The sequence below is a fragment of the Hemicordylus capensis genome, chromosome 4, assembly GCF_027244095.1.
Source record: "Hemicordylus capensis ecotype Gifberg chromosome 4, rHemCap1.1.pri, whole genome shotgun sequence".
In the NCBI taxonomy this organism is placed as follows: domain Eukaryota; kingdom Metazoa; phylum Chordata; class Lepidosauria; order Squamata; family Cordylidae; genus Hemicordylus; species Hemicordylus capensis.
Window position 1 is genome coordinate 158,308,332 of NC_069660.1, and position 27,050 is coordinate 158,335,381.

At 45.2% G+C, this 27,050-nt stretch overlaps 1 long non-coding RNA gene across 1 annotated transcript in view; it reads left to right on the top strand.

Annotated features, from left to right (window-relative positions):
* The first annotated feature begins 7,671 nt into the window (after positions 1 to 7,671).
* LOC128324694 (uncharacterized) overlaps positions 7,672 to 27,050 on the top strand; it is a 94,819-nt gene continuing 75,440 nt past the window's right edge. The window contains exon 1 of the long non-coding RNA XR_008307038.1: positions 7,672 to 7,732. This is a non-coding gene — a long non-coding RNA (uncharacterized LOC128324694). The remainder of the gene's footprint in view (positions 7,733 to 27,050) is intronic.

The window sequence follows — 27,050 nt, forward strand, 5'->3', positions numbered from 1 at the left end:
GGGCACCAGTTGGCAGCTAATGGAGTGGTGCTGAGCTAAATCCTACTGAAATAAAACTTTAATGTGGGAAATTAATGGAGTTATCACCCAGAACTAATAACCTGTGCCATCACTGAGCTGTAATTAAGGAGAAGGATGCCTGAGATGTATAAGGAAACTAGTGCAATTCACATACAGAAAGGGAGTCTAAAAGCACTGTCCTGTTTACTCAGATACAAGTTCTTCTTTCAATGGTACTTCCTTTCTAGGAACTGTGTTTAGTGCTGGCAACTGAGACTTATCATAGCCTTTGCGATGGAAAATTCACCCGGTCTCTGGCAGCATTGGTGCCACTGGCTCTCCCTTACCAGCCTTTTCTGAGGCAACATCCTGGACGGCAATAGATATATTCCTCAGTCACAAACCAAGTAAGACCAGATGTATCTATGTCTGAAGTTCAGCACAATGTACAGGTGAAACTCGGAAAATTAGAATATCGTGCAAAAGTCCATTAATTTCAGTAATGCAAATTAAAAGGTGAAACTGATATATGAGACAGACGCATTACATGCAAAGCGAGATAAGTCAAGCCTTAATTTGTTATAATTGTGATGATCATGGCGTACAGCTCATGAAAACCCCAAATCCACAATCCCAGAAAATAAGAATATTACATGGAACCAAGAAGACAAGGATTGTAGAATAGAACAATATCGGACCTCTGAAAAGTATAAGCATGCATATGTATTCAGTACTTGGTTTGGGCCCCTTTTGCAGCAATTATTGCCTCAGTGCGGCGTGGCATGGATGCTATTAGCCTGTGGCACTGATGAGGTGTTATGGAAGACCAGGATGCTTCATTAGCGGCCTTCAGCAATTCTGCATTGTTTGGTCTCATGTCTCTCATCCTTCTCTTGGCAATGCCCCATAGATTCTCTATGGGGTCAGGTCAGGCGAGTTTGCTGGCCAATCAAGCACAGTACACTGTATACTTTTCAGAGGTCCAATATTGTTCTATTCTTCAATCCTTGTCTTCTTGGTTCCATGTAATATTCTAATTTTCTGAGATTGAGGATTTGGGGTTTTCATGAGCTGTACGCCATGATCATCACAATTATAACAAATTAAGGCTTGACTTATCTCGCTTTGCATGTAATGCGTCTGTCTCATATATCAGTTTCACCTTTTAATTTGCATTACTGAAATTAATGGACTTTTGCACGGTATTCTAATTTTCCGAGTTTCACCTGTATTAGAATTTAATCAAATCTCCTCTATGGTGTCTGGGGAAATCAATACATAGAAAATACTGCAACCAGTGGGATCTTAACCTTGTTATAATGACTCAGAAGCACATGATTTATATTTAATTAATGAGCCACAAAGGACAATAGGTTAAATAGGTGGGTTGGGTCATTGCAGTAGTTTGTCCATCCTTGCTGTATAATGTAGTTGGGATCCAGCAATTATGTACTCATGTATACATCCCATTGCGGTATGTGGGAATTTAGCTACATCATGATAACTCAATACACCTAAATAGACCAAACAGAACCTCCAAATACCCTTTGAATACTACCCACTGGAGAAACTAGCTACTAGATGAATAAAGGCATCTGACAGTCTCCTGCTGGAGACAGATTGCTTTGCTAGATGGACTTGATCTGTTCAAGCAAAGCAGTTCTTTCTTATATAGATATAAAAGATTTACCTTGCCCCCCCATCCTCGGCTTTAAAAAACACCTGGGCTGTATGAGATGACAGTTGCTGTTTTGTTTTAATTGCTCTTTTTATGAGCAAGAGGAAGATAGCAGCTGGAGATCATGTTTAGATCTGTGACCTGGTAGAAGAAAAGCCCTATCCTTCCATAACAGTAATCGGTGCCCGGTTAGCCAATTCATGGTGAGGACAGAAAGGCTTTCACTCTGAATTGCCATTGTGACATTGTCAAACAGCTAAATCAGATTGGCAACATGCTACTGTACTGTGTGGCATTGTGACACCATCACTCTAGCTACATGATTTCACAACTGGCTGTTGTTACTTTCCAGGAAGAAGATGTAGCTTTGCAAAACAAAATTATTGAAGCAGCTGCCAGTCTGAACAACAAATATCTAACTCCGATCTGAAGAACTCTATGTACGTGTGCACGCTAACAAATTTCAAGCCAGTATCCCTCACATCTCCCCGAATGACAAAGTAGGAAGAAAAATAGGATACTGTGATGCTCTTCTGGTCCAGTAAAAGGGATTACAGTCTATTTTGCATTCCCTTTTCCTTAGACCAAAACAGCATCTAGTATAAAAAAAACAGATTACTTTGTAATCATGACTAGCAAGTTGATCAAACTAGATGAAGAATCAAGTATTGTCAGCAGGCAATACATCAACAGGAAACTCAAATTCTTGGTGCGATTGTATTTTATTACTGTAGTTATGGGTATGGCAGAACTTCTCAGTCTGGCCCAAGCAAAATGCACGATTACAGCCAAAGCATAAACATGTGCCTGCGTGCCAGGGGACAGCAAACAAAATAATTACCCAACAGCCCTACAGAAGGCCAATGAAGCAGGACTTTGCTCCAACTGGTATAGTGGAATGCTAGTGCCCGAGAAGGATATAAAAATTAATGCTGGTAAACAAGGATAAAATTAATGGCGTAGCTGGAGAGGGCTTCACAGCTGTCACTGTACTGCATAGAGTCTTTTGGCGCCTTTCTGTGACAGAGGAAAAGAATTCAAATCTCTGCTCTTTGGGGTGGGGGTAGGGGGGGTGGGGAGGAACATGGCAGGCTTGTCAACAGGATTCTATTCTGGGATTCAGGACTCAGTGATCCGTTCTTCCAGAAGTGTAGCTAGGCTAGGAGCAGCATGGGCACCAGTCTCAGGTCCATATTGGGAAACAAAATTGACATAATGCATTGCAAGATGGATTGCAAGAAAATGTTAAATCATGAAATGCCCTCGCCCCCACAATGTGCACTTATTCAGCATGCTTTCAACATAATATAGTTGAACAGCTAGAAGCCAGCTTACTGAGAGACTTAGAGAGGGCAGCAGGCCTAGGAGTGGCCCCATTGCAATTTCTCATTGGTCCCATACATACAGACTAACACAGTACAGCATATTCAGCCACTGCTGGGGAAGGAGAAAATTGCAGACATGATATTTGGCACAGCAGCCAACAGCTTTTTTTTTTTTTTTTTTTGCACCGCAGTGTTTTGTTTTTGTTTTTGCACAGCAGCTTCTGAGCAAGAGCAGTCTATCTGAACCATGGCCATAAACTCTGAAAGGTGCACAATTATTCTTAACTTGCCCCATAATGATTTCTGGGGGAGAGTATAGAATTTGGAGTCTACTTTGAGGGGAGAAATGATTAATTCCAGCACTAAGCTTTACCACACAGTATGTGGCCATAATATTGCTCCCTATTCATTTTCTGCAAATTTCTGAAAGGTTTTCTGCTGTGGGATTTGATATTATAGAACAGAGGTGCTCAAATGACAAGAAGACGGAATCAGCTGAAATAAAGATTTCCCCACGTTATGCCAGGCTTTGTTTGCATGTTCTGAAATCTCTGGACATGCAAGATGGCGTTAGGATGGCCCAAAGATGTTTCCAGGCTCGGCTACACCCACCTCACATCCTATTGATGTGACAGGTCTGGAATCCACTAAAATATACAAGTCCACTCCAGAGTTGCTTTCACCCCTGTTGAAACCCACATTTCCAGTGTAGATTCCAGCTAGGGTGGAACTTTGTTGAGATGCTGTGGATGGAAGCCATTTACCTCCTCCATAAGAGACTGAAAACCAATCTGCCTATGTCAGAAGCTGAAATGTGTGTTGAATTCACTCTTTCCATGCTCAGGATCTATGCTAGGTGGTATCAACCAGTCCAAAGGAACATCATGATGTGTGGTGGCATTATATACTTATGATGCTGCTGCATGGGTGGGGTACACACACACACACACACACACACACACTCAACACTCAACACTTGCTGAGTGGCACTTCGAATTGAGCACTGCATGGATGGATGAGCCATCAGAGATTAGACACCACAGAGTGAATCTCACACCACCACCGTGCTTTTTAATGGAATCAAAATCACTTTACACATTCAGCTGCAACATTCATTGAGAAACCAAGCACTCCACATGCATGTGTGAACTGGCCCTTGGGTGAGTTCTGAAATGTCAGCAGACAGAGAACTGTGGTATTATTTTGATAAGAGGTTCATAAATCTAAAGTGAATTTTGCTGGGAACTTTTACAGCATTCTTTCTACAGTTATGATATGGCAGCTGGAGGATTAGCCTCAGCAGGCTCAAACCTTGTATGAAAAATACTGAAGAGGGTGAACTTGAAAGAGACGGTTATTTTTCAGTCAGAGAATTAATCACCCCGCTTCTAACATTCCAGCAAAAGGAAGAGACTACTCTTGGTATCGGGTTAAGATGAGGAGAAAAAAATGCCAAGTAAAAGAGTCCTGGTTGGCAATTATCAGGCAACATAATTTGTATTGTGCTAGAGCTGAAGGTCCAACAACATTGGCTCCACCCACTGACTTACTCCTTTGCAAGCCATGAAAAGAGCAAAGGGCTCAGTTGTCCTCTCCACCCCAGCATGAGCAGCAACAGAGGCTCTGGAGGAGTCACTGACTTATGCACCTCAACCTCTCACTGACTGACTGCATTTTGCTTCCAGCATGCAGCTTTTGGCTCAAGTGTGCAGCTCTAGTGCACAGGAGTGTGCCTCTGCCAGATCCTTTGGTGGTGCTGCTCACCAGTGGAAGGTATTAAAAAGGCCTTTGCATGGGAATCCATTCAGGAGAAAGAGGTGAAGGTGCATGAAGGGCAGGGGCATAGCAAGCCCCAGTGTGGCCTGTGTTCCGCCCCATCACCCCTAGCTGCTTTGGCACTGCCCTCCCCTCCTGCCTCTTACCACCACCACCTCCTCCCTCTTCCTCCTCCTGCCACCATTACCTGGATTGCTCTTGCAGCAGCAAGTGGAGAGATGTGATGTTTCCGCTCATGCGCCAGTTGCCGCTGCCACCAACACTGACCCTACTCGCTGCCACAGTGGCAAGCAGGGAGAGGCGATGCTTCCTCTCTCATGCCAGCGAGAGAGGAAACACCCCACCCATTCACTCACCACTCCAAGAGCCGGCTGGGAAATGGCGGCATTTGCATATGCAGCCCAATGCCAACATCAGACTGCATGCACGCTTGCCACCATTACCCAGCTGGCTCATGGAGCAGCAAGTGAATGTGTGGGATGTTTCCTCTCTCGCAGGCATGAGAGAGGAAACACTGCATCTCTCCACTCGCCACCCCAAGAGCTGGCCAAGTAATGGTGGTGGGAGCGGCAAGAGGGGAAAGGAGGTGGCAATGGCGGTAGTTGTAGCAGCAGCGGCAAGGCAGGAGGCGGTGCACTGCAGAGGGGCTAGCTCCAGCCCCCAAATAGCAATGCAGGGGATTGAGGGGGCTTGGCAGGGTAGGAGGGACAGGTGAAGGACCCTTGGCAGCTCCTCATGCATAGGTGGCTCATGTTCTTTGAACACATCCACACAATTTACAGTTACACAGCTGATAAAGGGCATGGGGTCCTTGAGGAGCCTACTGAGGCCTGATGGGAAGCCCTTAAGGTCCTGAGCTGCTGGTAGTTGCTTATCCCTACACCAGGGCACAGCACAGCCCTCTATATAGCATGGATGCGGGCATCAAGCTGCAGCTGTGATAAAGAGGCAATAGCAAAGAGATGGAATGAGATGTCTAAAGGACATCAGATCAAAGATCAAAGATGCAGAAGGTAAGTTTGGAGGTTATCACTGTGGTCAGTCCACAGCGTAGCAACAGATCCAAAGTATGGGTCCTTGGCCTCTAATGCCTGGGGTTATTTTTTCTTTAACAGCATCAGTTTCTTTCATCAATACTTGCATCCCTCTCTATCAGCTTGGTCAGCCCTTTATCACCTTTGTTCCTCTCTTTTACTATCTCCCATTTAGTAACATCTTTTCCTAAAATGTGATAGCTAAATCTGATCATGTCTCTCCAGCTGAGGCCAAGACTGTATGTGCTGCAATTGTATGTGAGTGCAGAAAAATCATAAAACGTAGGTTTGAGCACAGAATTCAACAACTTGAGAGTCTTGGCTACCTGTCTTTTATCTTAATAAAAGCAAGTTTCTAGTCCTCTTGGTTGCAAAGATAGGCTTGGAAGTGTGTGGACAATACTTGCTCAAAAAATGCAAATGTTATGGGGGTTGCCAAACAATATTTCTAGGAGTCAATTGGGGCCAGGAAGTTGCAATACTATGTGTAGTCTCTCCTGATGTTTAGCAGAATATATTGTGCAAAGTACGAGAAATTATGCAGTACTGCATAGTTTTTTGAGTTATGTAGATTGATATATAAACAAACTGAAAACATCTCCAACCAAGATTTAGTGGCTGCCTTTGGCATAATGCGCACCCATGGATCCAATGGACAAAACATTCGGGCAAAATGGAGAGCTCTCCCTCTCTGCAGTCAAAATGGAGAGCTCTGTCTCTGTAATCTTGCTGACTGCAGAGAAGAGGGGGAACTGGCTGCTGGGACTTCCTTCTTTTATGAAGGACAGGTCTGGCATCCAGTAGCAGCCAGAGTGAGGGAGGAGCTTCCTCCCTCATCTCCAGTTGTAGAAGGGGGAACTGTGGTGCCAGCATTCAGATGTAACACTGGCACTGCCAAACCGGAGTTGAAGGCGGAAAAACCTTTTGATAACCAAAGGTGCAAACTGGAGTTTGGGGAGGGAAACTACAGGTGCCCCCCCCCCGCCTTTGTTGTTGCTAAACTCCAGTTGCCCGCATTCAGATGTACGGTATCAAAAAAACAGAGGTGCAGGGACCTCCGGTTTCAAGTTATGTACACATGAGGCCATTGAGTGTCAGGCAGACTTGGAGAAAGCTGGGGCCAAGTAAGGATGGAAGGGGCTGTGGTGAACAGAGTGCCTTTTAAAGGCTCAACATTTTCCATCATTCTGCTCTGGAGCTGGAAAAGAAGCTGCTGAAGTGAAACTCCTCACAGGTTTTCCTCAAACATTTTGAGCAGTGTCAAAACATAAAAACCAAAAACACCTCCCCTTTTTGATGAAGTCTTGGGACAAGCCTTGAGCCACAATGGAATCATGATGTTGGTGCTTAATAGAAAACAAAAATAAAGCCCATTTTTTAATTAAGCAAAGGAAAGTTCTCCATTTCAGTATTTTCACAGGATGGGAAATTTCTTTAATCACTGTTTGGGCAGAAAGGGTTTAAGCAATGAAGATGAGAAGAGGAGGCTTTATAGTAGGGGTGTGCATGGAACCGGGTGAGTTCGGTCCGGCCCCCATCAACCCTCCCCCCCCCGGTCCCACTGGTCTGTGAATTATTTTTAAAAGAAAAATTTAAAATGAAAAATAACTACCTGTAACCCCTTCGGGGGGCTTGCTGTAGCGGGGGGGGGGGTCCTGCGAGGGTTCCCTTTCCCCCTGCTGGCCTCCCTCAACACCGCCATGGCTGGGTAAATGTAGTCTTTTTGGCCCTTTCGGGCCTCTGTAAAGGCGAGCGGCAGCCATTTTGGCTGCCGCCAGACATGCACAAATGCCCTCTGCGAGGCCGTAGGCCAAAAAGACTACATTTACCCGGCCGTGGCAGTGATGATGGAGGGAGAGGGAACCCTTGCGGCCCTCCCACCCCTGGTGGCTACAGCAAGCCCCCCGAAGGGGCTATAGGTAGTTATTTTTCATTTAAACTTTTTTGGGGGGGGGATCACGGACCTGTTGGACCGGACCGGAAGTTTGGTTCCAGTCTGGACGGAACCAGGGTGTGTGTGTTCGGTTCAATCACGAACCCCCGGACCAAACCATCGGACTGTGGACCACCGGACCGGTTCTGCAAATCCTTACTTTATAGGCCCAAATGAAAGTGAATTCTCAGGCGTTTTCTGTTGCTGCCCCCAGATTACGGAATGCTGTCCCAGAGGCTATTCACTCCTTGGTCTCCATAACAGTTTTTAGAAAACGTGTTAAATCTTGGCTTTTTACCCACGCTTTTATATGATTGTATCTACTGCTGATTCTTTGTATTTTGTACAGTTCTTGTGCTTGTATTTTAAATCTTTTTAGTCAGATCTGTTTTTATATTTTAGCTTAATATTTCAATTGTGCCATTTTTATAGTCTTGTTTTTAATTTTTGTGTGAACTGCCTTGGGGTTGGTTTAATGTAAGGCAGTATACAAATTTAACAATAAACAAACAAAAAAACAAATAAGAGAACGCAGAAATCCAGGCATTTCCCCTTTATGCTAATACATGACCTTGTCTGCCTCCATGACCTACAAATCCATACCTGATTCATAAACAAAGTCCTGCATCACCAGCCTTTTGGAGTTGTTTGAGAGTGTCAACCTTCATGTGGATGGGTAATCGCTTAGGTCACAGTTTTTGACAGTCTGTCACCAAAGGCTCCCAAGTCAACTTAGTAGCCATAGGATAAGAGGATGAGTTCTGTTATGGACTGGTAACTGGTTAAATGACAGAAAGCAGAAAGATCTTCCAAGAGGGATAAATAAATAGTGGGATTCCCCAAGGATCATCACTTGAACTAGTGCTATTTACTTGTTCATAAATGGTCTGGAGTTAGCAGTAAGATGTGAAGTGGCCAAGAATGACACCATTTTTTTCCAGAATGGTGAAACCTCAACTGGCCTGTGAAATGCTCCACAAGGATTTCTCCAAGCTGAGTGAATCGGCAACAAACTGGCGAATGAGGTTCAACTAGTGTAAATGTAAATACACTGATGTAGACTGTGACAAAAAAAGTTGCTAACTTCACATATATGTTGATGGGATTTACTAGCAGTGGCCACATTTGCATGTAACATGGGTCCATGGATCCAATGGACCCATGGTTCTGCCCCCCCCCGCTCTCCCATCCAAATTCGGATGCAGAGCCTCCTCTCTGCAGTCAGCAAGACTGCAGAGAGGCAGGGGAGCTGGCTGTGTGGACTTCCTTCTTGACTGAAGGACAGCCTGCACAGCCAATCATGCCAGAAGTGAGGGAGGAGCTTCCTCTCTCAACTCCTGTTCCAGGGGATGCAGCCTGCAGTTCCAAATTTGGACATACATGGCTATGTGGAACCTCAGGTTGCGGTGACAGAAATCACTACAACCCAAAAGTTAAGATCGGAGGCCAGCAGGGGGCTTGGAGGAGCCCTTGCTGCTGCCGCCCCCTCTGCGATGTCTCCATTCCTGCCTCGCCACTTCTACTAGATGTATGGAGGCCCCTTTCTCTGGCCACCTCCCTGCTAGTGCCTTTAGGGTAGGGATTAGGGGTGCCCCCTTTACTTGTAAAGGACCATCACCAATCACTGGAAAGGATTCCCCTTTACAAGTATCCCAAGTTCAGCCCGTTTCAAGGGCTGGACTGGACTGGACCCAGTTCGGCCATATGTAAATCCAGATCAGGCCAGGTCAGTTCAAATCTGGTTTGGATTCGAACCGCACATCCCTATTCACAAGTCCAAAAGTTATGTACCAAATGGTGTTCTTAACATCACTTGTGAAGGCACCTGAAGTCTGAAATCAACACCCCATCCCATCTGTTAGGTTGACATATGTAGATAGTCACACAACAACACAACATTGATACATGGAGGCAGTGAACAGCGATGATGGTGAGAATGGATGAGGCTGAATGGAAGATTAAAGCATTCTGTCCTACACACTAGTAGCTCAGCATGTATGGGGCTGTTAGCTTGGACAAACCAGCAACCATGAATTCCAGGCCTACCAGGTCGGGTGTTTTGCAGCTCCTTTGACAGGCTCCACCTTCCTCTTGCACACATGTCACTGCTCCTAAAAATATCCTGGCAGGAGACAGAGTGCAAAGGCATCGCAGATGGCTCAGAGTTCCACATGCAGCCAAGTGTGAGATTTGAGATAGGGGCTGTCAGTTCTTTGCCTAAAGCCACGCATGAAACCTCATTAAGGACAGTCTTCTCTCCCTCTCCCCACTCCCCTCTCTCCTCTTCCCTCTTCAATCTGCCTGCACTCAAGCGCCCTTATTAAACATGCACTTCTACGCAAAGAGCACTGACTTCCCCTTAATTGAGGCATAATAATTAGAGCATTAACACATTAGGAGGGTGAGACCGCATGTTTAGCTTTTGTGATTAATTATCTGAGGATTGTAATAAGTTGTAAAGACATTAATTACTCTGGCATGTTTATTGCTATAGACTGCAGAGCAGACACTTTGCAGCAGCAAGTCATTGCATAAAGAAAAATGGAAGTGTGTGTGAATGAGTGAGTGAGATAGCTTGGGACGCGCACTGACGTGAAATGCTTTTACTTCAGATGGTAGCCAGAAAGCACTTGAGAGGAGGACACTGACATCATTGCCTGTTTCTCCTCAACTTTTTAGCAGACTGGAGACATTTTCTCTCTCCCAAGGACGTGATGTTTCAACAGAACCTACAGTTATTTGGCCATTGACCAGGATCCCTGAGAGAACCCACTTATCACTGCAGATCAGAGGCTGGGTCAATTTGTTGTAGTCAGTGGGGATGAAGAAAAGAGAGGGGTCGCAACCTCCTAACTTAACCTGGCTTTATCCTGGTCTTCTGGAGTAGCATTTGGTTCCTAGAATAACATTTAGTGTAGGGGTTCCTAACCTTGGGGTCCCAGATGTTGTTGGACTACAACTCCCATAATCCCCAGCTATATTGGGCATTATTTGCTCTGAGTTTCTGGACAAGGGTCCCTGGCAGGTCGCTTCTCAGCTGCACCTTGATCACCAGGCATGTATTGCCTTTAAAGAGTTTACCTTGCCTGCTTTCTGGCCTAGTTGTCACTGAGTTGGTAAACCTGTATCTAGATTATATAGTGCAGTCACTTCAGACTGCAGCGTGGGTCTCACATGACTGAATGTTCCTCTATACAAAAAGCTTATATATATATCTTTGTATAGCTTATACTTCTCCTTGACATACTCAGGTTTTTTTTAATATACAAGGATTTATTTATTTATTTTATTCTTCCTTATTTCAAATATTTCTATCCCACCCCTCCAGTACACAGCTGCTTGGAGCAGCTTACCATAAAAGCATAAAATCCACAATAAAAGAATATAAAAGACAATAAAACATCATAAAAGTTATCATTTCAATTCTGCCACCTGAGCCATCACCGGCAATCTGAAGTGGAACAGTCCGGACATGGCTTTATTGCCTCAGTGACAATTATTCTTCTGACAAGCTGCCTTCCTCGTCCCCCCCCCACCCCCGTATCCAGGTGTCATCCACCTTTCAGCTGTAGATGATAAATATTCCATTGGCTGAGCTTGTTTCCCCCATTCCTGGAAGTTTGATGCTGCTGCTGCCGCCTTCTGATGAGAGAGGGGGTCTTGTCACTGGAGAATTTAAGGCTGGGCGCCATTTTCAGAAGGGTTTGGGCTTTGTTTATTGGAGTCTCCTCTCACAGGAAATGACAACTGTGTGCTACTGGTCAGACCTGGTGTGTCCATTAGGCAGCCCTAGGTGGGCACCAGTTCTTGGGGGGTGCTACATGTCTCCCTTTCCTTCTCCAGGCGATCAATGATATGTCTGACTTGCTGGAAGAGCCTCTTTGCTCTCCTCTCTGGAGAGAAAGCAGGGTAGCACGGTCTGTGTATCTAGGAAAAGCGAGGAAGCCAAGCCAACCTTCTGCTCTGCTCTGCCCTCTCTCTCCTGTCTCAAACGCCCTTCCATCTGGGCAAATGAACAGCCTGAACAGCTCAGGTTAAAGTTGGTGTTCTGCCCGTCTCGGCTGGGGAGGAGGGCACCAAAGTCAAACTTTACAGAGGGTGCCAAAAACCTTAGGGCCGGTCCTGCTGCTGGTGATGACCCTTGCTATTGTCAGTGATAGTTTTGATGGCTTAATCATCTGATTTGATGGCACTAGATCAGGTCTGCACCACTTGTGACCCACTGAGAGCAGCACCCACCCATCTACACTTGTATTACAGTTTGCTGTGAGCTCAATTCAATACATTCCCTGGATTTTGTGGTTTGCCAGGAACTACAAAGACAGGGAGATGTTAGGTTCCTCCATCCCCCCCAATTCCCTGCACATTTAAATGTCAGGGAGAAGGGGGTCTAGCCTAGCTTTCTTCCTGACATGCTAATTTGTCATATGGAGGTATATGTGTGTATGCATGTTTGTGTGTGTACCAGGGCTGTGCATGGACAAGATTATAGGGCTGATCCCAACTATTCTTGCCTCATGCTAATTGCAGCAGATGGCAGGGATTGCATAGAGCCAATAATTGGTGTTGACTAGATGCACTGGGATGGGGGTGTGGTGGGAAGACAAACTGGCTTCTGTGAAGATATTGGTTGCCTGCAGTTGTGGTGTTTAAAATTCCTGCCTTTCTTTGCCTGGTCTCTCCATATAATACACCAGGAAAGGAGAAAACGTCACGATGTTGCATTTTTTCCCTGGTGCATTACTGGGGGGAAATGGCCATACCCTGTAACTATGGGATGCAGCCATCCGCCCCCACTCCACCGACCCTAGCCCCAGTAATGTTCCTTCCCTGATGCCTTATAAGGAGAGGCCCAGCAAAGAAATGCTGCCACTGCAGGCAGCCAATGGACCAGGTCTCACGATCAGGGAGACCCGGTTTTTACGGGTGAGCGGGAAGAGTGGGCTAAGCCTGCTCTCCCTGCTCACAAGCGAGCAGGGACCCCTGGATGGCCAGATCAGCCGCCCACACGATGGCCGGCTCTGAGACAGAACCAGTGGGGGCTGGGGAGCTCAGGGGGCACATGGCCCCCGGAAGCCCCAGTATGCCCTGCACGAGCGTGCAGGGCATATTGGGGAGACCCCCGAGCTGGGAGGCTGCTTTTAAGCCTTCCAGCTGGGGGTCTACTCATGAGTAGTCGCGGCGCGGAGCTTCAGCATGGCTATTAATGAGCAGATAGCCCGGGTTTGTGGAGCACTCGCTCCGCAAACCCAGGCTAAGGGGCGGGCTACAAGAGCGGGTTAGCCGCTCCAGAACCACCAGGCTCGGCTGCGAGCCTGGTGGTTCTGACAATCACAAAAATCAGGCTAGGATTTTCCTAGCCCAATTTTTGAGATCCTAAGAATAGCCGCAATGTCTTCATAGAAGCCAATGTCTGCACAGAAGAAGGGGAGGGCTTTACCTTCACTAAAGGTAGTCCCCCCCACCTGATACCATTTCATATAATACCAATACAGTGCAATATTGTATGAAATAGTTTACTGATATTGGATAGGTTTTTTCATTGAAATTGTTCCCAGTGAAAATCCTCCAATAGCGCTCAGATTGCCTTAGACCTAATTATTTTTGTGTGTGTGTGTGTGTGTGTGTGTGTGTGTGTGTAATACCTGCAGCCTGGAGTGGTGGGTATCAGCCAAACAGATACAGTTGGAAGGAATTCAAATGTAGGTACAAATTTAGTATATACCAGCAACCATGAGGAAAATAAGAATGTAAGAATTCCTTTTCTGGATGAGGCTTAAGGTCCATATAATCCATCATTTGCTTTCTAACAACAGGTTCCCAGATGTTTCTTGGAGGATCATAAGCAGGATGTGAAGGCAACAGCTCTCTCCCTGTCATTTATCCCTAGCATATAATACTCAGCAGAGGGATCCTGCCCCTAAATAATGCAGTTCTATCTTATTGCCATTGCTAACAGCCACTGATAGGCCTCTCCTCCATGAATTTGCTGGTCTTCCTTTAAAGCCATCTAAGATAGTGGCCATCATCGACATCTTGTAGTAGTGAATTTCATAGGTTGATTTTACATTGCATGAAGAAATACTTTCTTTTGTCAGAGTCATCCAATTTCATTGGATGATTCTGAGTTCTGGTATTACAGACAGGGAGAAAAATGTCCTTCTGGTGACTCGATCCATACCATTCTCAGCCTCCATCAGGTTCATTCTAATTGAACCTTTAAAAACAAGGAAAGACCTGGGGGGGGGGCGGACTTTGGTCATGCAGCCTGTTGTTGATTTTACACTCTGCAAAGTGGAACATACTTTTATAAAAGGCAGACTATCCTTCCCAAGCAATCTTGCTGAATCAGCTGAAAGAAACCTGCTGAAGTCGGTAATTTGGCTTGGTCGCTTGCTTCTTGCCAACCCAGATTGTGTTTGGCATTCACAGTAAGATGAACACTTTACAAATCCTGAATACTGGTTGTGTCAGGCTCACATTCCTCCTGAATTTCAGGGGAGCAAAGGTCACGTGTTCATAGCGACTCATGCAATTTAGAACCGGGACAATCTCCTTCCTCAAGCTGTGTATACTAGAACTCTGCGACTGACCTATGATTCCAGCGTTGCACAGTATCAACTCTGCTTTACCCACCTCTCCACCCCAGTCTCCTAAAAAGGAAACCCTTATGCCTTACCAGGTTGGAAGCAAGCAAATATATGCATGATTTTGGTTTTTCTTTGTGAGAATACTTGCTGATTGCTGACTCGCTCAGCCTACACTCAATTAGCTAAACTCATTATTGTGTCGCATTTAACAGGCTTACGTTGAATTAGACCTGTTCGCTGAACAGGGAGCTATACCAGCATTGCAATATTCATACCGTTTTTAATTGCTACATTAACCTTTCATTCACTCCCCTGGCATAATTTGAGATGAAATGCTTCTGTTCAGTGCAATGCAGCAGACAACAAATCGGATTGAATTGGATGAGCAGGCTTAATTTTGAAAATGAGTGGGTTAAGAGGTCAAGGTTACCCTCTTCTTATTTCTACACTGGCTTCTACATTCCCTTCTGTCTCTAGTCCTCCTGGCCCTTGCCTTTAATGCTCTCAAGAACATTGTCCCATCTTTGCATTCATTTCCTGCTCTATCCCTACTTTTGCTCCTCCAACTGTACCACCAGCTAGACCAAGCATATCAGGCATAACTAGGGATGTGCCGGGTGTCTCCAGTCCAGGGAGGGAGGTGATTTAACCTTTCCTTCACTGGATCTGATTACTCCCATCCTGGGATGAAAATGCATCCCCTTCCTGATTCCGGTTGAATCCTGAAGCCCCTGGATCCATCAAGGAAAAGGGTACAAAAACACCCCCTTGCTGGATTCAAGATCTTTGGATGCAAAGAAGGGAATGAACAACCGATGTCTGGCTTCTGATGAAAGCAGCTCAAACAAGAAGCTCCAAAGCAAGGGCAGTAACCTTTTCACCTCTCCCAATTAAGTACTGCATATATAATAATCAGAATATTTCACAGTGCATTCATTACCTCTAAAATGTAAATACATAGGCTTGCAGCACTGGGTAGATTGGATAGCAAAAAATTCGGATAGGAGAGGAAAAAACAGAACCATGAGAGGCTCCTCCATACGAGGAATAAAATGCTCCATTGCTGGAGGGTAAGGTTGTCTCTTAGGTCATTCATTCCACTTACTGCTCTCCTAATAAGTCCCATGGTAATTGTTGCCAGAGTGGAAGCATCTTTCAGCCAAACACACACACACACACACACACACACACACACACACACACACACACACACAGAGTTGAGGCAACTAAGTCACTAAACCTAGTGGAGTGAAAATTTTAACCTGTTTTTTCTTTTCTTTTTGCACTAAAGACAGCATAATATGGTGCTGATCCTGGCTATTCGCAGTTCAGCAAATGCACTCCAACCTTGATCTACAAGGCAGATCCCAGGGTGACAGCAAGAGCAAGTGAGGAAGGTTCCTGCCCCAAGGAACATACAATCTAAAATTAACAGGGCTGAAAGACAAAAGGGGAAAGGATTAGAAGCACATTACGAGAACAAGGGATGGATGTAATCAAATTCAACTACACATACTTACACTGCATGGTGGCGGCGGAAGTACTTCTTTCATTGCTTAGCAAACATCTCAGAATGCATTCATGCCTGCTTTATCCCTTGCCTTCCCATATTTTGACAGTCCTTTTAATTGTTCTTAGAGGATCAGACTCAAAACATCACTGCCAGACCAAGACATGTCGTTGCCTGAGGCAGGAAATCCAAACAGAACTCCTGTCATCAACACGAGGCAACGCAACCCAGCAGGAAGTACTCTTGCGCAAGCTTCACTGAAAGGAATTAGAGCATCTCTTCTTTCAGACTTGCTTAGGAAGTGTTGCTTGTGGAGTTTGCTTCATAGGTCAGATCTGTCTCCTATCCATCCACCCTTAATGGCACCAATCCTGGGATGTGGAGAAATAGGAGGAAATTCTCTGAATTTTCTCTTTGGGAAGAACCGCTGAAATTCAGAGAGAATTTCAGTTTCTCCTTGAGGGGAGTTCATAAAACCCTGACATTTGGAGAGCACTTCAGCCTGGAGACATTTCTTCACATCCCGAGCACCCTTGCTTAGCTTTGTGGCTCTGCATGTCATTTGTAATCCCAGTTTAAACTGGGATGGATAAAAAGCATTTGCATTCTCCATGCTGACATTTCACATGAGCAAAGAAACCCCAGGAATTCTGCCCCAAAACTAACAGAAGAACATCATAAGGTGTGAGAAAGCTCACCAAGGGCAGCTTTGTGTCCTCTCTCATTTTTAATTTTTTCCCCCTGGAAGGTGAGTTAATTTGGTTCCGAGTTGCCAATGGAGACACATGATAGGAAATCAGATTGTTTAAATAGCAGGCTGCAAAGTCACCGAAATGACTTCCCTTCCACTACTGACTGGAATGATAGCCTTTGGAGTGCCATGCACAGTATGTGAGCATTAATTAGAGCTAATTGCCTATAATTGGAAGCCTCCTTCCACCCCTCATGGTTCCTTAATTTCTCTTTCCTTGAGGCAAGGGCTGTCAAAAGAAGCATTTCCAGGGGGCTCTCCTAAAGATTATTAAGTCTTTACATGATGCACAGATGTGGGTTCCAAAACCATTATGGTTATTAGCCAGGGTGGGGGCTAAGGAGAGAAAATGAAATCAAGAGATATTCATCAAGGTTGGAGTGACCTCCACAAAGTACAAGAGAAGCACTCCTAAGTACTCCGAGAAGTGGGCATGCAAATCCCTGGGAAAAAGTTGTCTTCAAAGGTATCAGTCAGGGCCAGCTCCAGTTTTCAGAGGGAAAGTGGGCCTTGAGTGTGTCACTCCACCGCCACCGCCACCACACAAAGGCTTTGGGCACAGATGTGGTTTCAGGGATCAGCATACTGTCTACCATTTCACCTATGAAAATAGCGAGGGAATGTGTAGAGGGAGTGGCCAAGCAACCTAGGAGGCGTGGTCTACAATTCTGATGATTAGTGTACCACAGAAGTGCATGCAGAAAAGTACATGATTCAGGATTACCAAAGCAGATGAGCCAAGTCCATACCCTCCAATATTTTGCAGATGAAAACTGATACGCTAGCAACAACCTAGTCTCATATCAAGGATTACTGCTGAAGCCCCCACCCCCCACACAATTACATATTGCTAAAGGCTGGATTCCATCTGCTATAAGCTGTGCACTGCATAATGCCTCAGTGTGGTACACCCAGTCAGTGGCAGTTGGTGTGGGCACTGCCAGTGGGTGGCGGGAGGCACCTTTCAGTGTAAATTAGTAGGTGGTGACCTCCCATACCGCTGCATCTGAAGCTCTTCCCAGCAGTAGTCATGTGCACGGACCGGTTCGGAGGCCATTCTAAAGGCCTCCAGACCGATCCGGACACGGGGTGGTTTTGGTTCGGGAGGATGGGGTGGGGGGTTCCAATAAGGAATGGGGGGGCTTTAGTTAACCCTCCCAACAACCGCGCCATATTTCTTTGAGTAATTGGGTGGCAGGATAGCTCCCTGCCGCCCCCTTCCAAGTCCCGCTTGGCTGGCGGCCACCCCCAACTTAGAAGACCTGCGCCGTTCCAATAAGACCCACCCGTGCCGCTCCGTGAAGTGAAGTGAAGATCCGCGCCAAGTTCCTTGAAGTGAAGACCCCTGCCCTGCCGTGAAGACCCCTTCTTTCAAAATCCCTCCCATTGCTAAGGGGCGGCGGGAGAACTCCCTTGCCGTGCCCTTCCCCTTTGCCGGTCTGGCTGCAAATGGCTTCTTAGAAGCCATTTGCAGCCAGACCGGCAAAGGGGACGGCAGGAGTTCTCCGCCGCCCGTTTTCTAAAAGGAGCCTCTAGAAGCCATTTGCAGCCAGACCAGCAAAAGGGAAGGGCACGGCAGGGGAGTTCTCCCGCTGCCCCTTAGCAATGGGAGGGATTTTGAAAGAAGGGGTCTTCACGGCAGGGCAGGGGTCTTCACTTCAAGGATCTTGGCGCGGATCTTCACTTCACTTCACGGAGCAGCACGGGTGGGTCTTATTGGAACGGCGCGGATCTTCTAAGTTGGGGGCGGCCGCCAGCCGAGCGAGACTTGGAAGGGGGCGGCAGGGAGCTATCCTGCCGCCCGATTACTCAAAGAAATATGGCGCGGTTGTTGGGAGGGTTAACTAAAGCCCCCCCTATCCTTTTTGAAACCCCCCACCCCAGTGCCGGACCGGTTCCGTGCACACCCCTACCCAGCAGCGGTACGCTGCCCAGCACCTGCTGTAGCGGAGGACTGGCTTCACCATTCAGCTGGCCTCTGCACATGTATGGAGACCATTTGCTGGCCATGGAAATGGCCTCTGCCCACTGCGTGGCGGAGCAGCTCCTCTGCCACAGTGAGTGCTGGGTGCTGTGCCACTGCTGGGAAGAGCTTTCAGGTGCAGCAGGATGGGAGGTAAGCACCTACTAATTTACACTGAAAGGTGCCTCCTGCCACCCCCCCCCCGTGGCGCCCACACCAGCTGCCACTGCACCCAGTAACATACAGGTGCTCTAGAGGCATGGGGCATCCACCCTGTTATGATCAGTCAGGAACAGCTTTTCCTTTCTCCCTAAAGAGTGAACCAGAAGTGTCCTGTCCATCAGGCAGTGACCTCTAGGGATCAGCCACTCAGCACACGGTGACTGGGACCTAGGAGGCCTTGAGGCAGGAAGTGAAGGGGTTCTTTGTTGTCTCAGTTGGAGCCAGGCAGGAGATGAGGGAGGACGGGCAGAAGGCTTAGTGGGGAGCAATGGAGTTTGTGCCTCATGGCAAAAGCTAGCCTGAAGAACTCTCTCATGGAAGGACATCTGCGGATCCTTGGGAGACAAGATTGCAGGAAGCTTAAATTCTCTCCTGCAGTTTGGGGTGAGTTTCACGGGGAAAGGAAGCCAGGGCTTCTGGGCTTCTGAAGGGTTTAGATAGGGAACATTTGTTAACTTACTCGCATTAGATTTCATTCTTTTTGTGCTACTGCAGTGCAAATCCTTACAACTGGTTTATTGTGTTTTTATCTGTAACGTAACAAGTTAAGAGCAACACTAGCCTGAGCCCTTTCTTCCAGATAGGGCTCTGTAGAAGTCTCTGTACCCTGTAAAGGTGCTTTTAAAGGTTCCTTGCAATTGGGGGTGCCCAATCAGCCTTCTAAACGTGATTAGTAAGATCTATGCCAAACACCTATTTTGTAAATTGGAGGATTGGATTGAGTCAAATAATGTTCTGGCCCTGGAGCAGGCTGGCTTTCGGGCGGGCCGGTCCACCCTGGAACATGCCCTCATTTTGCAATTCTTATCTGAAAAATATTCCAGTAAGCCAGCTTCCGGACTTTACGTCTCATTTATTGACCTTAAATCCACATTTGATCTTATATCCCGTGAAAGGCTTTGGCGCAAACTATGGGACCTTTCAATAGACAGAAGGTTGTTATTATTGATTTCTTCCCTGTATGAAGGCGCCTTTCTGAAAGTTCAATGTAATGCACTGGGGTCCCTTTCGAATGCGATACCTACATACAGGAGCGTGAGGCAGGGCTGCATTTTAGCTCCCTTATTATTTAATCTATATATTAACTCGGTGGTCTCCTTTGTATCTACACCTTCCACGCATCCTCCCAAAATAGCAAATAAGCATGTATCTATCCTTTTATATGCAGATGATATGGCAATCATGTCCCAAAACCCAATTGGTTTGAGACGTGCTTTAGGTCTCCTTTCAAAATTTTGCTCCCAAGAGTCCATTGAGATAAATTATGGAAAAACTAAAGTCCTAGTCTTTGCAAAACGACCTAAGCAATATTGTTGGTCCATCAATGGACATAGGATTGCACAGGTCAACTCCTTCAAATATCTAGGAGTGGTTTTTCATTCATCAGGCTCACGCAATGCCCACCTCAAATCCACATTGTTGACGGCACAGTTAACTACGAACCTTATTATATCTTTTCATTTCTCGAGGGGGGCTTCTTATATTCCCGCTGCAGTTAAACTATTTGTATCTAAAGTCCACTCTCAAGTGCTGTACGGAGCCCAAATAGGACCTGTCAGCAATTTTACGGCTTTAGAAGCCCTGCAGTCTAAATTTCTGAGATCTATATTGTTAGTCCCCCGATGCGTGCCCAGTGTTGCACTAAGACGAGAGGTGGGTATGATTAGATTGGAAACTTGTTATTGGAGGAATATCATATTATTCTGGTTAAAATTTGTCTTCTCTTGTGTAGGATTGGCCTCCCTTATTAAGACTGATTGTTTCCGATTTAAGTGGAAGACCCAAATTGTTGACAAATTGGCTCACTATGGTTTCTCTCAGGACGAGATTATAAAATTGGGATATGATCGAGCCAGGATTGATATCAAACAACGTATTATGGACATGGAACTGCAGGAAGAAGTTGCTTCCTTGCCTAAGAATATCTTTCTGGGGGATCAAATGTTCAACACTAAACCAGCTAGCTATTTAAGTCTAATCACCATTCCCAAATTTAGACGTGCTTTGACGCTCGCCCATCTTAATGCGCTTCCATCTGCTGTTATGGAGGGAAGATTTAAAGGTACCCCCTTTTCTGCTTGACTTTGCCCTTGCGGGTCTGGTCAAGTGAAGACAACTGCGCATGCCATTTTATACTGTAACTTCTATAGGCGCACCCGCTTAAGATTAGTGTCCCATTTGTTGCAACGTTTTCCTGGGCATTTGGATGACTTCTTTTTGAAGTATTTACTGTCCAGTCTTGATGACAACCTAATCAGCAAAATGGCAAGGTACTGTTATATCATTTGCACCATCCGCTTAGGTTTTTAATAATGTTCTGCTTTTTTTTCTGTGATTCCTGTTTTATGATTGTAATGGAGGGTGCTCTGCTCAGTAAGGTTTTCAGTAAGATCTATCTGGAGATCACCACAACTGCCTTAATTTTAACCTGTCAGTATTGTATTATAATCTGTCTGTTTTATTATGTTGAGTTTCTTTGTAAGTATGTATGTTTTAACTATCTACTGGTCTATGACCGCAATAAAGGACTGACTGACTGCAATTGGGGATGCTCCTTGAATTATCTTTGCAACCGGGTAACAATGATTTTAAAGTGTACCACTTCCACTATCAACTGGAGTGCGTTTTGAAGTATTCTTGCAAGTAATGAGTGTCTCTGTTACCTGTAACTGAAGCTACTAGAGCCTCAGACTGAAAAAGTCTGTAGCCTTTTGAATAAAGTATTCTCTCTTTTTTCTTTGCAATTTCACCCACCTCTGAGTAGACTTTTAACTCAGGAAAAGGGTTTTACTTTGGTGCAAACACGTCTCAAGGTTAATTGTTCAGCAACCTACCAAGTTTACTCTTCACTGCATGAGGGAGATTTTTGTATTTCTTCTATTGGTAAAAGAAGAAGAGAGTGTTCCTGGGCACTCACCCAAATCTAGGGAGGAGTTAAACCCTGTAATTAGGTTGTGGTGGCAGCAATAAGCAAGGAACGGTTAAGTTTGAAAGGAAAAGCCTTTGTTGAGCAAGCATGGAGGGAAGGCTGGGCTTAAATCTGCCATTCGCTAGTCGCTATTTTGCTACACACTGACTTGGAGGTTTTAATTTCTAGATATATTGGGGAGGGAACAGAATCATGAAGAATGACAATTCTAATATTAACATGATAAAACTGAACAAGGCAACCCCCCAAAAGTGAAAATAAGGGCAAAATAAAGATAATGATTTACTAGGAACAGGTTCCAGAAACAGCGACGGTTGGGTCAGCAGTGGACCCTTCTGGTGGCTTTGGGCCTTTGGCAGCTGCCAAACAATGCCAACTCCTGATGCCAACTCTGGTGCAATTTACTGGCATTTTTTTTTTAAAAAAAGTGGAGAAAGACAGAGAAAGAGCGAACAGAGAACCACAGATACACACAAAAATATACCTTTTAATAAATTGGGATTAAAGGAGGATTGTGGGTATGAAAAGATTAATTACTACTGAACTAGGCCATGCCTCAACATGGTGAAACACTGGCTGACCAGGATTGGCTGCACTGGCAGTTGTGTCCCACACCTCCCATTGAAGAATCTAGTGACCTGTACAGGCTGTACATACCCAGGAGCAAGTGGTCAGCACTGTCTTCAGGAGACTGGGATTCTAAGCCCCTGACAACTTTCTTTTTAAAGTTACTAACCATTGGTCAGGCGGAGAGAAAATTATTGTCCAAGACCACATTATATATTTAAAATATAGCCTGAGGACATTTGAAATGCTCTATATATTTTTTAAAGATGTGAACGCAACAAAGAGATATTTTATATAGACACGCATTGCAGTGAATCAGGATTGGCTGGCAATGGCTGACCTGGGTTCAATGATAAGACTTGTTTATATAGCACCTTCAGAGTGGTCAAGGCATATTCTGCACACTATCTTGTTGCTTTCCTTACAATAACCCTGCAAAGTTGACCAGTATAACAGACAGGAGGCTGAAAGAGAATAGCTGGCCTAAGGATACCTTGCGGGTTCTTCTCGGCTCGCAGATATGAAATTTGAACTGAGGACCTCCTCACTGATGGCCCAATCACTGAGTCAAGATGCGATATTGGCAAGATTTGCCCTATGGAATGTCTGAAATGGATGGTGACCCAAGGAGATTCACAGTGAAGCAAGAATTTGAACCTGGGTCTCCATGACAAAACCAAACATGTCATCCATGTTGAGATTTTGCTATGGGTATTGTCTCAGTTCTTTGTGTGGGGCATGCTTGTTTATGTGTCTGTGTACTGGCTTGGGGATGGAGTCACTGTTTGTTTGTCTGCTCCTCACTTGCTATCCTGAACTCAAACTGAAAGGTTCTCCCTCTCTCTACATAATAGACTGTTAGTCTGTTTATGGTTTTCTTAGCCTATATTTTAGTGAATAATGAATATCAAACTCTTATTTCTCAGTTAAAGTTGCTTCCTCTAAAATTCCTTATTGAGAATAGCAGGGAGCAAAGGAAAATTGAGAAGTCTGTTCAGCTGAGGCTGCTTGCTGAGAGTTTGCTTGTTCTCTCTCCCCCTTCAAGATACCTATTTAAGAACCTGGCTTGCCAAGGGTACCAGCCTTTAGCTCGAGCTGACAGGCAAGAGCCAAAGGGCTCTTGGCCTTTGGCTTTTAGCTCATGGCACACAGCCTGTGGACAATAGTGACAGTACATTAGATCTATGTGACCACTTTATTTGATTCTTTGGTAAAAGGAATATATAATTGTCCTACTGGAGAGACGTCTCCCCTCTTCTTTTATTTGTTTATGTTGGTAGGCTGGGAAACAGCCCTTATCTATTTGCCTATTGGTTGCTCAAATAACGGTCCTTACTAGACAAGGTTATAGAGATCTGGGGATTTCTCCTCCCCTGGAAAGAGATTTGCTCCTGAGAAGGAAAAGACAAGCTAAAATTCTATTCTTCTTTTCTCCATTAAAGGGATCACAGGAAACAAATACTAAGTCCCCTTCTAAGTCTGTTTTGGATTGGTCTTTGGACCATAGCTATATCTGAACTGCAAGCAGAGGAAGGAACTATTGATTTGGCAATGGAAATTGCTCTTGCTGAAAGTATATGTTGGTTGAGTAATTGGGATAATAATTCTTTTTGGAGAAACTAATGGATAAAGAGATTAGTCAATTTGCTCACTTTGCTACCACATTTGATCATTTTGGGGCTCAGGAGATATAGAGGCTCTACACACAATCCATGTGTACAGCCTGCAGGGCTTATGCAGGGAGCACGGGCTTGACCTTTTCTCCCTGCAGACAATCCAGCGCCGAGCCCGTGCTGGCCAACTACTGGCTCCACCATGCAGCCAGCAGGGGCAGCGGGGATTGGGGGCTGCCTGGCCCCTGGAAGTCCCAGCATGCCCCACACAAGAACGTGGGGCATGCAAGTGCATAGGTTTGTTGTAGCCTCCCGGTTGGAGGTTTACTCGTGAGTTGCCACAGCACAGAGCCACGCCGTGGTGACTCACGATTGGATAAACAGGGTTAGCAGAGTGCTCACTCCACTACCCTCGTTTAAGGGTGGGGGTACTTTGTGTGGTTTGCTGTCGGGAGCTGTGTGGCTCTCATTGCAGCACACGACTGCAGGAAAGCGGGCTGGGCTCCCTTAGCCCACTTTCCTGTGGTCATGGGAATAGCCTCATAAGGTACTAAAGAGGAAGAAGGGTTAACAAAACAGAGCATGAATACAGTAACTAGGGAATTTGACCCAATTAAGGTATTTCTCTCTGAGTGCTATGAGCCGTTGACAATACCAACACTGTCATAAAGACAGGACTGAGTAATGAAGTAATTGATTCTAATACCTTGGAAAAAGAAGTGCTTATATCTCAGAAGTAAAGTATCAATAAGTCCAAAAAGAGTAAAAATGTTAAGAACATAAAGTAAAAGTAAAATGTGCCGTCGAGTTGATGTCAACTCCTCTTGCTGAAGTCTTACTTGACTCCTGGCAACCACAGAGCCCTGTGGTTTTTCTTTGGTAGAATAGAGGAGGGGTTTACCATTGCCTCCTCCTGCACAGTATGAGATGATGCCTTTCAGCATCTTCCTATATTGCTGCTGCCCAATATAAGTGTTTCCTATAGTCTGGGAAACATATCAGTGGGGATTCAAACTGGCAACCTCTGACTTGCTATTCAATTTCCCCACTGTGCCAACATAAGGAAGGGCTAAAGACCTCAACAGTAATATGAGGAAATGAATTTTCAGAAGTTGTTTTATTTAGTCAATGATAAACCAAAGAGAGTTTAAAAACCACTGCAGTTTAGAGAAAGGTAAGTACAGATAGATGTTGAGAAACCATCAAAAGAAAGCCCTATGAAACCTTTAATTGAAAGTCTTGCCATCTCCTCCTCTTTAGATAAAATGGATCTGTAGATATGCAGGACCCTTGGCTTTATGTTCTTAGGAAAAAGCAGAAGTACTTGATCTTTTACCCAGTTTGGAAGAATCCAGACGTGGGGGGAAAAGAGAAATTTAATTCTGATACATCATAAATTAGTTTTTTAATTAATTACTGGATTATGATTTCACCATCGGAGTGTAAGCAGCATATCTGTTTTGGAACCAATTATTCCTGGGATATTTACCATTGCTGACATTGTTTGCAAAAATATGCAAACTGCTAGGAGGATTTACTATAAAAAGAATAAGATCATGAGTATAGTGTTATTGGTTTCTAGATTATTTGAAAATATGGCCTTGACTGTTCCACTGGTAAAGGGAAATCTAGAGCCAGGTCCTGATGCTAATTCAATTTCTATACGTAAATATCACAGTGTAAGTAATCTCATTGTGCTGAATGAGAGGCAATATCCCCTAGTTTGTTATAACCATCTGAATTAGGAAGTTATGGAGTGTATAGAAACTAATAATTTAATGTAAGAATGACAGTTAGCAGTCCAAAACATAACTTTGCTCCTTGAATAAAAAGTACTTTTGAATACTTTTTAACATCATCTGTACAGGTGCAGGATGAAATAATAAAAAGATTAATATTTTTGAGGGAAACTTTATTATACTCTCAGGTAGGGGATATTGAAAATCTGGTATTATCCCCAGCCTTAAATATATCTACGCAGAGGCGCTCTTACCCCTGGACTTTGGGGCTGAAGTCCAGGGCCTCCACAGCCCTTGGGGGCCCCCCAAATCCTCTTTAGTCTGTCCTGGTTGGTGTGGTTGCCTGGCCGAGCATGATGATGCATAATTTGCAGTGGAGGGGGAGCCTCTAGAGGCCTTTAGGTCCAGGCTCCAAACTTACCTAGGTGCACCTCTGTATCTATGACCACTGGTGTGGATAGAGAGAAGGTTAAAGAGCTCACAAGAGTTGAGCAGGAAAATAAACAAAAGAGTAATGACTGGATTTGAAAAAGATGTAGTGTGTCACAGAAAATCCTCTCCCCCAAGAATATTTAACTTTACTTCCCTTACAGCCAACCCAATGTTGAGTGATGAGTGGTTATAAAGAAGATTCTTAGAACCATCTGAGTTGGGTGAAGTTACATCTACCTTAGAAAGACAATTATAGGTAATGCTAAGGGTACCTCCAAAAAGTAATGGATCTGTATATATTGATGAGGGAGAAGAATTAAATATGATTAGGAAGATGGATTGACAAACCATGACTCAAAGAAATAAAATTATGATCTTGAATAACCAACCCTTGAAACTACCCAGCTGGTTGGATCTCAGCTTCCACCCACCCTCCCGTGTTTCAGTGAGAGATTAGCTGGTCGCTCTTGGGCCAAGCAGGAATGTTTACTTTCAACCTGATTGGTTGAGGTTGGAAGATTCCCCCCCACTCCTCACTGAGAAGAATTTGGAGGACTCCTAAGGGTGTGGTCCTCTGCTTAGGTAGTTGGGTCACACTGGCAGGTGTGTGCAGGCTGGCTGAGGTAAGGTATCTATTGAGGTTCAGCTGGAGGCACCTTTGGTGGGAAGGGTGGTTCCATGGAACAGCCCCTCAGGGTTTTGTGACCCAGGCAGGCTGAGAATGGACTGCTTTTAGGTGACTGTTTGGTTCATCCACTCAGAGCTATGGGGCTTGAGGGTGTGTGTGTGACCTGGTTGGCCACCTGCTCAGCACAGGAAACTGTGTGGTGGGGAGTAGGCTAGGCAGCCGATGCTGCTGGTTTCCTCCTGGCCCAGTTGCTTTGCTCAACAGTATACGAGGACTGATAGCTCTTGATAGGAGGCTAAAGGTCCCTCTTAGGGGTTGGAGTTGCCTGCACTCTAGTTAAAGTTTATCTTGTTGCATTTT